The sequence below is a fragment of the Phycodurus eques genome, unplaced genomic scaffold (genome assembly GCF_024500275.1).
Source record: "Phycodurus eques isolate BA_2022a unplaced genomic scaffold, UOR_Pequ_1.1 contig_353, whole genome shotgun sequence".
Taxonomy (NCBI): Eukaryota; Metazoa; Chordata; class Actinopteri; order Syngnathiformes; family Syngnathidae; genus Phycodurus; species Phycodurus eques.
In genome coordinates, this window is record NW_026904350.1 from 17,105 (window position 1) to 35,029 (window position 17,925).

Here is a 17,925-nt window from a genome sequence, read left to right on the forward strand (position 1 = left end):
GTAAAGTGTATACAGTATGTGATGCATGGTAAAAGAGTGATCAATGATAAAACACGCTTCAGACAGTGACAGTAACTCAATTTGTTTGGAAATCAAATCCATTTTCCCCATTGAAAAGAATTGAAATGTCTTTCATGCATTGGAAAGCCTCCAAAAGCAAAATGCTGGCAACACAAAGCAAGAAATGGCCCAAGCGACAAGGCCCAAGTGCGAAAACTGCTCCGGTGGGGCACTGGTACGTCAAGGTAGCGCTGTACTTGGCTGACTTTGGCTCTTGGGCGGCCTCCGCCCGCTCCTCCCCTGGGACGACGGTGTTCATTACTTTACTTCAGGACAAGTTTGGGGTCGATACTTCACTGGAATATTTATTTTTCAGCATACTTTTACTTTTACCTCGACTCCCTACATTTTCAGGCAAATATGTGTACTTTCTTCCACAAAAAGCCGCGTTCTTTTTCATTTTGGATTGTGTTGTTTCTGCCTTGTCATTGTTCAAAATGGCAAACAAAAACAAAAAAAACAATCCGGATAAATTGTGCCTTGATAGAGTGCTTTTGATTGTGGTTGGATGAGAGCTGTCGAATGTTAATGAATCATCTGTATTTTGTGACGGAAATCACTGCACGCTGACTCGTTACGCCGTAACGCAGATTGTTCCGCCGTTTGACAACACGCCAACTGCAGACGCGACGTTCAGAGGTCCTGCCTGCGTGCTCTCATTCTGGCCTGTGTGGACGACGCTCACACTTCAAAGAGTGCTTACGGTGACCGAGGTGAGTTTTGACACCGTAAGTCAGCCTACTAATATTTACTCATGAGTATCCTGAATAATAATAATAAAAGTGTTGATTTGAAAAGCATGATAAAGTCCTTAAAATCCTTCTTGAGGATTAGGATCTAACAAGCCTTCATCTCAAAACTTTTACTGTAATTGACTCGAACATGAATCAACATTTAATCTTGTTTACCATTTCAACCACTTTTATACTCACCTTTTGGTGCTGAAAAGCATCACTCGTGTCACTCGTCTTTGTCATCATGTTTTATGTGATAAAGCTTGAAACTATTTTATTCAAGATTATGATTATAGAGTCATCATTATGTTGTCCAAGTTAACAATATGCAGAATTGTTTTTATCCTGTACTGCAATCACTGTCCTGCGGTCATGCTATTGACAAAGTTTTAAAAATATGTAAATGCTGACAAATTGGGACAAATTGTTCTGCAAGTGACTTTCTATAGGTTGGCAGCTCTCGATACCATTCCGACACTTTATTGGTTTGTACGCGATCCATCGTACCTGCGCAGGTAACAAATCAAACAAATCGAAGACAAATGGTCACACGAGGACATCGAGAGCAGATGTGCAGCCGAGGCCTGAAAATGTCCGTGGCAGAGAACTCACACCAAAAGTCCCAACCGAGTCCCAGCAGCAAGGAGGTTGATAGCCAGCCAACCCTTGTACATCCGTGGGACATTTTTTGGGCTTGAAGGAACCTGTGTTTTAAAATCTCCTAACTCCCGTGGTTCCAAGCGTGCTCGTTTTCGTGAAAGAACTTCGTTCACAACAATGTATAAAAAACAACCAATTTATTCCTGACAGAGGAGTCTATACATTTTGCAGAGCTCTGGGTTCGTAACTACCCTAACTTATTCTTAGCAGATACAGTAGTAGAACAAAAACTATCTGGCTCTCCCCCAGACTTATACAATGTTTCAAACAGGCCGGTGTCGAATCGCTGTCGTCCGATTGGTCCGTAATCTGACGTCATCGTTGTTCGGCCAAATGATGACTATCTGATCTGGGTCCAGACGTCGCCTGCCGATGTCTCCTGCATTCAATGTTTATAGTGGCTCCCCGCAGTTCCTTTCTTCTTTGCCATCTGTCTCCAAATACCCCCTGATGGGGGCCACATACCCCCCGCTGGGGGCCTTCCTGCAATATACTCCTATACTCCAATACACATTCTCTTCCAAACTAGTTAGAATTACATATTAGAATATAAAGTATTCTATATTCCCTTCAAAACAAACAACCATTCGCACTCACATTCACACCAAGGGGCAATTTAGAGACTTCAATGAATCTAGCATGTAAGTATATCCCATGAAACCACACGGAGAAAACCCACACAGGAACGGGGAGAACATGCAAACTCCACACAGGCGGGGCCGGGGATTGAACCCCGGTCCTCAGAACTGTGAGGCTGACGCTCTCACCAGTCGGCACCGTGCCGCCCACATTTGAACCGCGGTACAAAATTTCCATCACATACTGTACTTCAGCAAAACGCTAACGCCGACACTTTACTCAGACACAAAGACCAAAGCAGTAAAAAAAAACATTGAGGAGGCAGACTGGAAAGTGTCTCACCCTGGATAGATGGGAACTTGGCCATCACAAGGTACTCAGAGCTCGGTAACCACTCCGTCACACATTGTGACTATGAGTGCCTCGTAAAAAATATCATTAGAAAATTTGAGATTTCCATGTTTTGTGTTCAACTATAACAAGATTTTTAACTATTTTGATGTCGAAAAAGATATCAGTGTCATGGTCTGTCCCTGCAGTTCCTTTTTTGGAACTCGGGTGGCGCTTTTTGCCTCGCCTTTCCTTCCCTCTCTCTCTCCCCTGCAATCAGCACCTCATCCGCCCACCTGTTCCCAATCAGCACTCACCACTGCTTGCATTTAAGCCTGCCAGATCCAGGAAGCCAACACCTGAGTATTGACGTTCATCCGTGGTACACAGGCCAACTTTCATGACTCCTCCTCATAAGTTACTCAACTACCTGCAATCATACTTCCCCCCTTGTGTTCTTCTCCGTCTCCAATGCTCCTTCCGTGTCTCCAGCCACGCCGCCAAGTTCTTCCACCGGCCTATGGTTCCACTTCCTACACCTTCCCTGTTCCAATGGACCACCATCGCCCCTCGGATGTCCTTCCCGCTGAGCGATAAATTACTAAACCATTCTCATCTACTTCCTCCGCTTCCGTTTCCTTTTGGGTCCAGTCCAACATTACCAACCGTGACAATCAGAAGTCGCAGGTAAACCTACTATTCATCAAACCTGAAACCATGTCATGTGCACTTTGTTCAAATAAAGTGGAAAAGCATTTGTCATGATTATTTGCCATAATGTTTTTTGGTTTGTTCATAATATCCATAGTTATTTTTATCTGATACCTTTACAAAAAAATTTGGAAATTTCACCAGGACGATCCAGTTTGTAGGAATTTATTTCACAGTCACACTGGTTGAATTTTTGACAAAAATGTTCTGAATCGTTTTCCAAACACTCCAATATCATCCTTGAATTGAATCAGAAACCATGAATCAAGATACTATACAATAAAAATAGAATACAAAAATAAGTCAGGAGATTAGCTCAAATGCTAACAGTATGGTATTTGAAGTTGGAATGGGAAATGAATGATGTGGCAGTGTTAAATGTGGGAATTGTTGGAGCGCATTCATTCTCAATCGAAGTTTATCCGTAGGTTTTGGGGAATTGCGTCATGATGGTAACGCAGAATTTAAAATAAAGAAGGTCTGATTAAAGAGTGGCCGAGACGCAACTTTTGATACCTCATTTTTGGGTAGAAAATTGTTGTTTACCTTCCTTTATGTTTGCACGTGTGTGCAGAATTAAATACAATTTATTATTATTATTACTATTATTATTATGATATTTTTTGCCATTTTAACAGCCTTTTCTGCCAGCGAGTTGAATTTGCTTCTGAAATGGAGCAGCTGAATATTTGAAGCTGAAATGCTTGGATTGGATATTTTGATGTGAAAAGTAAAATTCAAATTGAGTGTAAAAAAAAAAAAAGTGTAATTCAAATTGAGAATCTGATGGCACAGATATACTTCCACACCTAAATTTCCTCCAACACACACCTCGATCGACAATTCTACTTCCTAAGGCCTGGACACACACAAGGATTTTACCAATCTTCAAAGAGTTTTCGTCTGCTCAAGACCCCACGCATGAACATAAAAAAATCAGCCATTTAACAGTTTCTGTCATGTTGTCTGTGGTGTGCTCCAATAATCTGAAAGGCACAACAACATACAGAAGGATTGTGTTCCACCACGGGTCTGGAAACAAATCTGTAGAATGGCGATGTCGTCCATGAGGGACTTGCTTTGGAAAATACTTTTTGCTGTCTGGGCAACCCACCTTTATACAAAAAAAAACCATGACATCGGGTAAGACGTTTGTTTTTATTTGCGGTTGTTTCCTTGTTCCTGAGTCAGAGCGCTTCTCGATTGGCTCCATTCTGTTTCACTTCCCAATTCACGACGTCATGACTGGGGGAGACGTTGGCTTCCACGCGTGGAGATTTTGTAAGAGTCGTAAATGTTTTTTGGCCCCGACCCATATCGGTCCCTATATTCTGAACAAATCCACTCTTAACACATCTCAGATTTAAAGCAAAGCAAATGGATTGATAGAGTGCATTTCACACACAAGGTCACTCAATGTGCTTTACATGATGATAAGCATTTCAAAACAAAGAAAAAAAACATCTTATAAACATTTAAAACAAAGAGTAAAAAAATAAAGTACAATTAAAACAGTGTACGTTCTACTGTTTCCTCTTGACATAATCTCATAGGATAATCTTTTAAAATATAATCCAGTCTGGCGTTTGAGGTCCTCGGTCGGGACAGGGCAAAACTGGGACAAAAACCAACCTGATTGTCTTTGTGTGTACCAGGCCTGACGTGATCTTTTCTTCACCTCAAGTATTGTCTTCATTTCCTAAATTCTCTCTTCATTGAAATGATCTTCTCTTGCTAGATGGAGGACACCTATACCTCACCTTGTGTTTATTTGCAATTTAAGAAAAACTCAATTGAGATGGTGCTGCCCCACCATCGCAAACGTCCGCCTGTTCTGCCCACACGGTTCGTTTGAACTGCCCCGTTATTACCCACAGCCCCCCGACAGGCCTGTCGTACTCCGAATTGTGAAGGGCGACATTGAAAAAATAGAGGCGGACCGCGTTAAGTGAACCGCGATATAGCGGGGGGTTTACCGTACTTGGTTACTTCCCACCATTGCAATCACATTTTCGGACTGAAGACTGATTTCAGTTGGCATGAACAAATGTTGACTCAACCAGCCTACAAGACACAAAAATTCTCCTTCTCCTCTTTTGGTTCACAAAGTTCCTCCTCGTACTCTGCTGTCCTTCTTGCACACAATTTCATACGACGATCCCAACATTTTATTATGTGTTATGTATTACTATGTTAATTATAACACAACAAATAATATGACAAATGATGTTTTTTTTAGTTATTAACATGAGGGGTTTCCATGATGTTGGATAGTGTCATGGAAAGACCTGACCGCGTTGACAGTGTTGCATGAGTTAGCGTAACACAGACATGAAAGGTGAGCGTTCTGAACTGAATACCACATGCAAAACTGCACACGAGCTAGCCATGGGTTGAACCTAGAATTTTCTGATCCTTCGTCAGATGCGTTATCCATTGCGCCACTTGCCCCACAAAGGTATGGGCCCTCTGCAAGCCCCTGTGGAGGATTTTCACTGTCCCACAAACTATTCAAACGGCAGCACTAAAAAAAAGAAATTGCAGGGCTTCATTCCTGCCGTGACCCGGATTCGAACCGGGGTTGCTGCGGCCACAACGCAGAGTACTAACCGCTATACGATCACAGCTTGGGTTGGTAGAACTTGGCACAAAAGTTGTCTGTCTAAAACTGTTGGCTCCAGCAAGGCTGAAAGGAAAACCTGCAGGATGCTGGGGGTGTTCACCGAGGCTCCCGGTGAACACAACCGAAGAACACATTTGGTTCCTCCTGCCTTGAAACCAAGCCCCGAATACGAACCAATAAGCGGTGACCGTGATTTCATCATTTTTGCTGTTTTCACTGCATGCATCATACAATTGCCTCCCCAGTACGGCAGCCTTACACACGGCATCTCTACCGGTCGGGTTATTGCTGCTTCCTGTTCCATTCTCTTCCTTCTCCCCCAATAAGAGCACCACATCTTCCTCCTCCTCCTTGTTCTTGTAGTATATTTCAATAGTACTGAAACCAGACCTCCTTTGAGAGGGTCAAAGGGTGGGAGACCGCCGGTATTCTCTCCAACAATCTTTTGTTTGCACGTCTAAATCCCAGGACATCCTTAAGTCAGTTCTATGGATAGTGGGGTTTCCGGCTAATCCTTGACCGAAACCTGACCGGGAGTTACAACCGGGGTCAGGTCATCAGAGAGGACTGGTTTTCATTATCGCAACCAAGGGCCCCAGGGAGGGGGGAAATTGACAGAGTAAAAGAGACACCCGCAGGGGAGTGCAAGTCCAAATATGGTCATGAGGAACGGCCCTCTCACGGGTGCCCCAAGGAGGGGCTAATTCCACGCCCAGAGAATTAAACCTTGATAAACTGAGATCCAGGGGTTTTTCGGGGGCTTTTTCGTCGTTCTGACAATGAAGCAGCTGCTAAGGCCTGTTCAATAAATCGAATTAGCCCAAACGCCAAGTGTCTCGAAGTCTTCATTCAACCCATGCCAGACGGAAGTCGAAGTTCTCCCGGGAGATCAATCGACTCGGAAGCACAGGTGCAAGAAAATTAACCACATTCTCCAAGACCAGCACCACCACTTCACTGCCACCATGGGGTCACCCAGTCCCTCAATAACCCCTCTGCTCGTGACCTCAACCCCTGATGCTGCTGCTAATCACAGCAAAACAATAATAATCACAGCAAGAGTTATGTTCTTAATACACAAAGACATTCCATGGAAGAAAATGATATACCTTCATTGCTTCAAGTGTAATTCACAAAGTCAGGTCACAGAGACAAGAATCAACCCATCCAAAGAAAAGATATGTCAATCTTTGCACAATTGTTGACTATACAAGAAGTCACTGGTGGTCTAGTGGTTAGGATTCGGCGCTCTCACCGCCGTGGCCCGGGTTCGATTCCCGGTCAGGGAACATTATTTGTTGAACCAGTTTGGTCATGTGTTGCTCAACATAGACTGTGATTTGCATTGACCTGGGTTTCATCCTCTCTTAATGCAGCCTAATGGGGGGCACAAGCCAGTGCAAACTGGAGTCTTTGTTTCTACCCATGGACCTTTGTCATATGAAGGGAACATGATAGCCACGACAAAAACTGCTACTTATGCCGCATTCACACAGGATGCGACAGCGACTTGTCACTTTGCGTCACTCGTGGGCGTTTGATCGCGGGTGGTCATCCCGCATGTAGCCTACCAGAGAAGAGGGGGAGGGGCCTTACCTGTTGGAGGCTGAAACAACTGAAGAACAACCACTCATGCTCATTACGCAATCGTGATGGGCACGTATATACATTGATAATGAATTTACATTTATTTTAAATATGTGTGCTTGTTTTCATGTACGAGTACATCGCTCCTGAGCGGATCACAAATGAAGTTTCAACGAATGATTCACGAACGAATCAGTCGTGTATTACGCATCGCGAACGAAGATCAACGAATGAATCACTTATCAGTTCCTCAGTCCAGCAGTCTATTCAGTTGACTTAAGTCCCTCCCCCGCCTGCACGCTGGCCCGGTCGTCCAACATTTTTGGTGCAACCATCTGTATCCGTGTTGCTTGCCAGACGTTTGCAACTGATGGTCGATGAAGCCTGCCACTTGAGCGTCATCCATCTTGTTTCATCTCCTCCACAACTGGTTCTTCTGTAGCTTTCCTTCCCAGGTCCGGAGGCTGACTTGGATACTATGAGAGTCCTCCAGAAAAACTGTTTCTCTCATATTTCACAGTTTGTGAATCCACGCCTGAAGTAGTCTTCAATAATGACATCTATTCCGTAAAGAACTGCAAAGCTGTATCGCCTCTTTCCAACTTGTGGCTTTGGCACTACACGTGGAAGATCACAAGCATTTTTTTGTAATGCCACTGGCGGAAAATGTTTTCTCGCAGTAAAAAAATAAATAAAAATAATCACTGGCTAGGCTAATTGGCAGAAACAGGCTTCCTGCCCTGATTATAAAACAAAATGATGTTGATGTTTTTGTCATGTTATGAGATAAATATTGGTTGTGAACTGTTATATTGCGTTGTATACACGACAACCTCTTGGCGGTTTGGAGGTGACGGATTGGAATGTAAAGGTAACTGTGTTTCTTGCTTCGGTAATAATGGCATTCATCCTCCAATATGGGGAAAAGCCTCTGTCTCTTCTTTTATGCCACACAAAGTTCTACATGTGTTGCATTTTTGCACATTATTTTTGGGACGTGACGGTGTTATTAAGAGGTGGATGAGGTCACTGAAGGCCCAGGTCCCAAACTCAGCCTGCCACTGGAATCTTTCAAGATAACCACTCCGTTGTGTCACCACCTTGCCAGATGTCCTCCCACCAAAAGCTTTTGATACAAATGAAACATCACCGGTTGGTGTGTGTATTGTGATGCTTACAGTCAGACCACGTCTGTTCATATCCTGTTTATGGACCAGGACTTTGAATACTGTAAATACAAAACTTAGGGTAGGATTGTTTGAATACAGTTGGCATATTGCTTCGTAAGCAATCCTTTTCTGGCCACTGAATTAAGAAAGCTAGTTTCTCTGCTAATTTTGAAAGTCCCTGGTTTAGAATGTCAGAAATAGTTGTTTTTGATGCATTATGCTAGATCTTTGTGACACAGATAGATGCTATTTGGTGTCATTACTTTCCATGTTGGCAACACACAACAACAGAATGAAGAACAACCACACGTCTTGAGCTCTTGATGGTAACCCAGTATAAAATTGCAGCTTGCGGTCAACTTGAGGTGATCTTCTAAACTGCAAACTCCTTTCAGCAGGGATGCGAGATGTATCATTTTTTGTGTGAAGTCTACCAAGTTCTTCTTAAACGTGTTGGTTTTCAACATTCAGTTCTGCTATTCTTTCATGCAAAGATCATGAGAGTGAATGTCGTCATTGGTTTTCACCTGTAAAGATTCACTCACAGTCTCAAAATGGGTCCTAAAAACAGTGTAGACTTTTCAAATGTCAAACATGAATTCAATATTTACCTGGTACTGAGGAAACATTCCCACAGTTTGACATGTCAAGAAGTGCTGAAGCTGCATCGGCTCTCTTCTTCTGGGTCTCCCTCTGCTCTTTTGAATCTTGCATACTGCACACTGTTTTTTATTTAGCGATAATTTCAAGTTGTGCGTCTTACCAGATATAAAGTCTCAAAAGCAAACGCGTTGGCTGTTGTTACATTATCGGCTGCACGAACGAATTGGATAAGAAGGATCCCTTGAGCTTTGAACGCCTTTCATCCCAAAAACCCGAAGCGTGTCGTAAACTTTGGATTGCAGCAATTAAGCGAGACAAGTGGACACAAACTGACAACCAGAGGCGTCAAACATATTCACGTTCATTACTCAAGTAGAAGTAGAGTTTAGGGTTTAAAGAAGAATTTCTAGTATCAATTCAAGCTTTTTAGTCAAGTAAATGTGTAAAAGTATAAGTTTCAAAATGACTTGAAGAATAAAAGTAATGTGGGGGGGTGAATAAAAGAAGCACAGTGCATTCAAAAGGAGTTCTTTTGGCAATACAGCCATTTGGAAAAAATCTTCCAGGTCCGGCCACGGATGTACAAGGGTTGGCTGGCTATCAACCTCCTTGCTGCTGGGACTCGGTTGGGACTTTTGGTGTGAGTTCTCTGCCACGGACATTTTCAGGCCTCGGCTGCACATCTGCTCTCGATGTCCTCGTGTGACCATTTGTCTTCGATTTGTTTGATTTGTTACCTGCGCAGGTGCGATGGATCGCGTACAAACCAATAAAGTGTCGGAATGGTATCGAGAGCTGCCAACCTATAGAAAGTCACTTGCAGAACAATTTGTCCCAATTTGTCAGCATTTACATATTTTTAAAACTTTGTCAATAGCATGACCGCAGGACAATTATTGCAGTACAGGATAAAAATAATTCTGCATATTGTTAACTTGGACAACATAATGATGACTCTATAATCATAATCTTGAATAAATTAGTTACAAGCTTTATCACATAAAACATGATGACAAAGACGAGAGTGACACGAGTGATGCTTTTCAGCACCAAAAGGTGAGTATAAAAGTGGTTGAAATGGTAAACAAGATTAAATGTTGATTCATGTTCGAGTCAATTACAGTAAAGGTTTTGAGATGAAGGCTTGTTAGATCTTAATCCTCAAGAAGGATTTTAAGGACTTTATCATGCTTTTCAAATCAACACTTTTATTATTATTATTCAGGATACTCATGAGTAAATATTAGTAGGCTGACTTACGGTGTCAAAACTCACCTCGGTCACCGTAAGCACTCTTTGAAGTGTGAGCGTCGTCCACACAGGCCAGAATGAGAGCACGCAGGCAGGACCTCTGAACGTCGCGTCTGCAGTTGGCGTGTTGTCAAACGGCGGAACAATCTGCGTTACGGCGTAACGAGTCAGCGTGCAGTGATTTCCGTCACAAAATACAGATGATTCATTAACATTCGACAGCTCTCATCCAACCACAATCAAAAGCACTCTATCAAGGCACAATTTATCCGGATTGTTTTTTTTGTTTTTGTTTGCCATTTTGAACAATGACAAGGCAGAAACAACACAATCCAAAATGAAAAAGAACGCGGCTTTTTGTGGAAGAAAGTACACATATTTGCCTGAAAATGTAGGGAGTCGAGGTAAAAGTAAAAGTATGCTGAAAAATAAATATTCCAGTGAAGTATCGACCCCAAACTTGTCCTGAAGTAAAGTAATGAACACCGTCGTCCCAGGGGAGGAGCGGGCGGAGGCCGCCCAAGAGCCAAAGTCAGCCAAGTACAGCGCTACCTTGACGTACCAGTGCCCCACCGGAGCAGTTTTCGCACTTGGGCCTTGTCGCTTGGGCCATTTCTTGCTTTGTGTTGCCAGCATTTTGCTTTTGGAGGCTTTCCAATGCATGAAAGACATTTCAATTCTTTTCAATGGGGAAAATGGATTTGATTTCCAAACAAATTGAGTTACTGTCACTGTCTGAAGCGTGTTTTATCATTGATCACTCTTTTATCATGCATCACATACTGTATACACTTTCCAGTTTACCACCAAAAGTCAATGCTTCCTTACAATCTAGTTCAATCAATCATTCATTTATTTGATATGGACATCACGAAATTATTGGGAAATAAGGCATACATTACTGTGTGTGTTTTGGCACCAGTGCTAATTCTTAACATTTGTCCACGGGAGGCTTTTACAAAAGACGACAACATGAAGATAAGAGATAGAGAGAAGAGAAGATAAACATGCCCACATTGCAGTTTTTTCACTTCCGCCTCATCTCTTGGGCCAGTTTTTGCTTTGAGTTGCGAGCATTGTTTTTGGAGGGTTTCCAAAAGATAAAAACATTTCAATACTTTTTAATGGAGAAAATGGATTTGATGTACAAGTAAATGGAGTCACCCTCACTGTTTTAAGCAGTGTACTTTATTCAGGATCACATATACACGTTACAGTCTAGCACCAAAAGTCAGTTTTTTTTAGTCTAGTTTGACTTCATTTGGCTCAAACCGGTGGCCTGCCGTAAAGGATCATGGGTAATACATCTCCTTTCCCTTCTCGCCATGCGGGAGGAGCGACGATCGTGCTTCAGCAAATCTTCCTGAATTTGGACCGAATGTTGCGAATCGTCGACGCTTGACGCCCCTGATCGCGACTTTAGTGGACTAAAACATCATTCGTGCCATCTTCGTGTCCGGTTGGAGTCGCCTCGTGCACGTCGAAGCTTCTCGGCCTAGCTTAGCTTAGCTTAGCTTAGCTTGCTAGCAAAGAGACGCGTTTGGGATCAACACTTCGCTCAGCAGAGATCAAGCGGGAGGTAAAGTGTTCTTCTTTACACCACCTACTAGTGTCTAAAGCTTAAATGGAGTGAAAATAACACACACACACCAACTACAACATTTTGTAAGCTTTGTCTGAGATACTAAAATAATATCCTCGAACAATTCTTTTCTGAATCGTTATTTGTTGTTATTATCTCCATCTGGATCCTTTTGTGGAATAATGTCTGTCATGTTTCATCACAAATTGTTTCTCCTGAAGTCAAAAATTAGCCGTCTTCTTCATCTGTTACAATACATCATTACGTTTTAATGTTTCATTTTGTTGACTTTGGTGCTTTGCCGTTTGGACTCATCTGCTGTTTGACTCCCAATGTCCAAATCGGAATCTTGAGTTCAATGTTTCACATGTTCGATGATCACTTGCTTTTCTCATCCCTCCAAAGTGTTGCGATCGTCGTGTGAAAATGTGTGCAAGGACAGCAGAGTACGAGGAGGAACTTTGGGGCCCAAAAGAGGAGAAGGAGCCACAACGTCAACTGCTGGACGCTGCGTTCAATCTGCAGCCTCGAATTGTGCTCCGCAGAGCAGGTGGGTTCACTTGTTGCATGCATTCGAATTTTATTGCTGTTCCTGTTCCTGTGTTTCTTTCCAGCCTCCGTTTGATGACTCATTCACTGCCAGACATTTTCACTCCGTTTTCACGCCCCACAGAATATTGTGTACTATGACGATGTCAACACCAAAACCACCGAAAGAAAGATCCGACTCTCTTTCTTTCATCAGAAAAAAAGTTCGTCTCTCCCTTATACCGTTCTTTAGTAATCAGCAGTCAAATATAGGCGACTTTCGGCCAAATCTGTTCGTGGAGGAAAAACAGCCTTTTTGTGAAAGCAGACGCATCAAGCAGAACAATGACTTTGACACCAACATTTTTTTCCTTTCGTGAAAACCTCAAACATCTGAACATAAAACAATACAGAGAAAGTACAGAAAAATAATATATTTACAAGTATAACTCTGTGCAGAATTGACATGAGACAAAGATGCGTGAACACATGGGGCTCCCAGACTTGCGCTTCGTCCGTCGTAATTCTCCTCCTCTACCGTTCGCTCAATAGTCTAGTTTTTTTTTTGGACCTTGCGCTAAAATCTAGCCAAGTTTTATCCACATCTGGATTTTATTCTTTGGTGGCAGTGAACGGGATCTCGTGTGGTTGTCGGTGTCCTTGAAACCAGTCCCGACTTCTGCTTGAAGCACAACCTGTGCAGTTTAGAAATATTTTTATTTCCGTATTTTCACGACTATATGGCGTACTTAAAAGTCGTACATTTTCTCCAAAATGGACGGGGCGCCTTGTAACGCGGCGTGCCTTGTGTGTGCACCGAGTTCCAAAATGTATAAATGTTGTTGTGTGACGAGCGTGCCGCTTGACTGACTGGGAGCATTTCCTGCCGACACGCTGCTTATACAGAGGAAATGCGGACGTAAAGGGGGGAAGGTTGCGCGTGAAGGAGGACGCTAAAGGCACGCCCCCGGTAGGTATATAGCGCCGGTCAAGCTAGCCTCCACTCGTAAAGTAAAGTAGCAATCAATCACTTTGTTATTATAAATGGAATATATATAATATTTATGCTGTGCTGCAATTTTGTATCTGTTATTAAACGTAATCATCTGGTGACCAAATGTCTCGCTTTGTTTGTAGCTAGCAAGCTAAGCTAGAATAAACGATCTTCAAAATGCATCGAGACAAGTTCACCTGGACATAAATATTTGATGAATGATGCTTTAGTACGGTAAAATAATGATGGATGTCTGTCGAGCCTTCAATGCAGAACTAATTTGAAAAGAAGTATATCTGCAATGGGTGGCATGGAAGACGACTGGTTAGCACATCTGTCTCACAGTTATGAGGTTTGGGGTTCAAATCCCAGCCTCGCCTGTGTGCAGTTTGCGTGTTCAGCGCCTGCGTGGGTTTCCTCCAGCACTCCGGTTTCCTCCCACATCCCAAAAACATGCGTGGTTCGTTGATTGAAGACTCTAAATTGCTCGGTTAAACATAAAAACAGAATACAATGATTTGGAAATCATATTCAACCTATATTTAATTGAATACACTACAAAGACAAGATATTTAATGTTCATACTGAAAAACTTTATTGTTTTTCGCAAATAATCATGAACTCAGAATTTTATGGCTGCAACACGTTCCCAAAAAGCTGGGACAGGTGGCAAAAAAGACAAAGTGAGAAAGTTGAGGAATGCTCATCAAACACCTGTTTGGAACATCTCACAGGTGAACAGGCTAATTGGGAACATGTGGGTGCCATGATTGGGTAGAAAAGGAGCTTCCCTGAATTGCTCAGTCATTCACATTTGTGAACAAGTGCGTGAGAAAATAGTCCAACAGTTGAAGGACAATTGTTCCTCAACGTGCAATTGCGAGGAATTTAGGGATTTCATCATCTACGGTCCATAATATCATCAAAAGGTTCAGAGAATCTGGAGAAATCGCTGAATGTAAGCGTAAAGGCCGAAAACCGACATTCGAATGCCCGTGACCTTCGACCCCTCAGGCGGCACTGCATGAAAAACCGGCATCAATGTGAAAAGGATATCACCGCATGGGCTCAGGAAGACTTCAGAAAACCAATGTCAGTCAATACGGTTCAGCACTACATCTGTAAGTGCAACTTGAAACTCTACTATGCAAAGCAAAAGCCATTTATCAACAACACCCAGAAACGCTGCCGGCTTCTCTCGGCCCGAACTCATCTAAGATGGACTGACGCAAAGTGGAAAAGTGTTCTGTGGTCCGACAAGTTCGCATTTGAAATTGTTTTTGGAAGTTGTGGACGTTCTGTCCTCCGGGCCAAAGAGGAAAAGAACCATGCGGACCGTTATGGACGCAAAGTTCAAAAGCCAACATCTGTGATGGTATGGGGCCGTGTTAGTACCAATGGCATGGGTACCTTACAGATCCAGAAACCACATTCTGCACGTCTTACAACAGCGTGGCTTCGTAGTAAAAGAGTGAGGGTACTAGAGTGGCCTGCCTGCAGTCCAGACCTGTCTGCCATTGAAAGTGTGTGGCGCATTATGAAGCGTACAATACGACAACGGAGATCCCGAACTGTTGAACAGCTGAAGCTGTACATCGAGCAAGAATGGGAAAGAATTCCACGTACAAAGCTTCAACAATTAGTGTCCTCAGTTCCCAAACGTTTATTGAATGTTGTTCAAAGAAAAGGTGATGTAACACAGTGGTAAACATGAGCCTGTCCCAGCTTTTTGGGAACGTGTCGCAGCCATCAAATTCCAAGTTAATGATGATTTGCTAAAAACAATCAAGTTGATCAGTTTGAACATGAAATATCTTATCTTTGTCGTGTATTCAATTAAATAGAAGTTGAACATGATTTGCAAATCTTTGTATTCTGTTTTTATTTATCTTTAACACGATGTCCCAACTTCATTGGAATTGGGTTTGTACTTTTTGGGGTATTTTTGGGAAAATACAGTTTGACATTTTTTGTCATTTTGCTGCTATTTTGATAACAGATATTTAACTTTGTACAATACAAAAAGTTCAGTTGCATTCATTCGTAATCTAGTGTCCATGTTCCTATTTTTTTTATTTTATTCCCCCCTCTTTTACCAGATGCCACGATCAGGAAAATAAAAAGTCCCATGTTGCCCAGCCCTACATTCACCGTGCCATATTTGTTCATACGAGGCATTACTTCTCACCCCAAATGTTTTGAGTTTTATCGACTTAGATCGATGGAACCATTTTACTGGTGACTGTCAAATGCGCCATTCATCACATTATGCCAACGCTCGACAAAGTAGAGTTTTTCACAGCAGCTGTCTGTTGATCATACAATATCGCCCACCCCCTACAATCTTACTTTTTACTCCAAACATTTTTAATTTTATCCACGTGGATCGATTGAACCGTTTCACTGCATTGTACAATTTGTTTTGCGCATGTCAGGTTAACAATCCTCTGTCATTGGCCAGAATGAGATAACCCCCAGCCCCCCCTATAATTGTTTGTTTTTGTATTTTTTATTTTTATTTTGCCACCTTTTTCATGCCTTTGGTGTTTGCATGTCAGTTGTGTTAGCCATTGCTCTTGTTCTCTCTCAGTATATTATGTTTTTAGCCTTGTCTGAAAATGCAGCCTGATCGTACTTTATGCGCCCCTGCTAATTTCTCTGCGTCTGAGATACGTGACACACATGAAAGAGATGCCTGATCCCTGCATAATACACATTAGTCACAACATGAGAACAGATTTGTGTTTGTCTTCTTGTTTTACAGACATCACTAAAGATCTTCGTCCTGACCAGCAGGAGCCAGAGCCCCTTCACATTAAAGAGGAAGTGGAGGACGAAGAACGCACACTGGTGAGAAACCTTTTTCCTGCTTAGTTTGTGGCCAAATGTTCTGTTATACGTATCAGGCTAAGACACACAAGTGTGCGGGTGAGAAGAGCAGTGATCAAGAAGCTTTTTAATGAAAATGTCAATGTTTAATCTGAGAACTAATGACCTGATTTACAAAAGTCTACAGTCTTGTATTCTGTGTACCAGATTTTATTGTATTCTTCTTCTTGTCCATATATTTTCTCAAAGAGCCAAAATACTTTAAAGGGACTAGTTGAAGGTGAGAACACGGGCACTTATGCCATCGTGCTGGACTCAAAAATGTCTACCGAAAAAAGCCCCCCAAAACACACTCAGTAGTCATTTTAGTCATTTACTGATGAAATATTTAATTTTCAGCTAGATTTTGGCCTGCCCACATTTTGGACATGTCAACCTGTTACAGCCTGACGCATAATGAGCAGGAGCCGATTACATTTCCTCATTGAACTTGAATTTGTCCCCATATTGAAAGTCTGGGACAATAATGATAATAAGAATACAATAATAAGACAATAATGAGCAAAAATAGTGATAGTGATTGTTTAAAAAATAATAATTTTGAATTTTATTTTTTTAATAACTTTTTTATTTTTAAATTCTTCTTTGAACGTACGTCAGCTCAATTTTGAATTGATTGCACCACAAATGTATTGTATATGTGTGAATGTATGTATAGATCAAAAGTATGTATGGATCACAGAGGCGTTTCTGTCGGTGGCATTGTGTGACAGACGTGGACTTTGGCTGTCTGTCATAACGTCGGCTGACCCATGACGGGGGTCTCCCGGCCGAACGCGTTACGTCGTTTAATATCCTGAAACTGCAGCTGATCTGATTTTATTTCATCTGATCCATATAATCTAAAATATTGGGCTGATTGTGGAAATATTTGTCAGAGGTTGAAGCTGCGATGAGTCGAGATGTCCGCATAAATTTTGGTGATGATTGTTGACAGTTTTTGGGTGTTATTGGGTTAGGTTAGAGACCCTTCGTTATCGATGTTTCTTGGGTTCATGTATGAGGCCTGCAAGGATGTGGCAATCACCCGCCGTGTTTGTATGATTTTACTGATGCAATTTTTGAGCACATCAAATGAGTGATTGAACATAATTCTGGGGTACTAGCTGTCGTTCATGTGATGCAGTGGTGTATGACTGCAATGTAAGATATAATACCAGCTTGAACAAAGTGGTGTTTGGAAACTCAAGCAAGCTGTATATTTTTTTTTCCTGAACAAAGTGAGGGGATTCCACGTGACAGCTACGATGTATAAAATATGACCCATTACTGCCACTTAATAGTATAGGACATTCCTTTTCCCACACCAGCGATGGCAAGTGATTTTCCATTTTCGATTTTGCCGATGAAAAGGGGGCGTTCGAAAGGGAATTAGTTATTTACCAATTGCTCCAAAACGTTTTGATGTCATTGGAAATGACTGGCAGTTTAATTTTCTTGAGCAAATATACATAAAACAAACTTGTTCGTGAAATGTGGACCATGAAGACATATACTTCCTTTGAGCAATGCATGCATTTTCTCCAACGTTTTAGTGATGTCAATATCAAATAAGTGAATGATTGATTGAAATAAGACTGGAAAGAAACCTTTACTTTTAGTGGTAAAGTGTATTTGTGATCCTT

The 17,925-nt window shown here is 42.0% G+C and overlaps 1 long non-coding RNA gene and 1 other non-coding gene across 2 annotated transcripts; both read left to right on the forward strand.

The window, feature by feature from the left end:
• The first annotated feature begins 6,914 nt into the window (after positions 1 to 6,914).
• trnae-cuc (transfer RNA glutamic acid (anticodon CUC)) lies at positions 6,915 to 6,986 on the forward strand. Its single transcript has one exon. It is a non-coding gene; the product is annotated as a tRNA-Glu (tRNA).
• A 4,611-nt stretch (positions 6,987 to 11,597) lies between these two features.
• LOC133398828 (uncharacterized) lies at positions 11,598 to 16,528 on the forward strand. The gene is made up of 3 exons (XR_009768083.1): positions 11,598 to 11,886; positions 12,295 to 12,439; positions 16,176 to 16,528. It is a non-coding gene; the product is annotated as an uncharacterized LOC133398828 (long non-coding RNA).
• The last annotated feature ends 1,397 nt before the right edge of the window (positions 16,529 to 17,925 follow it).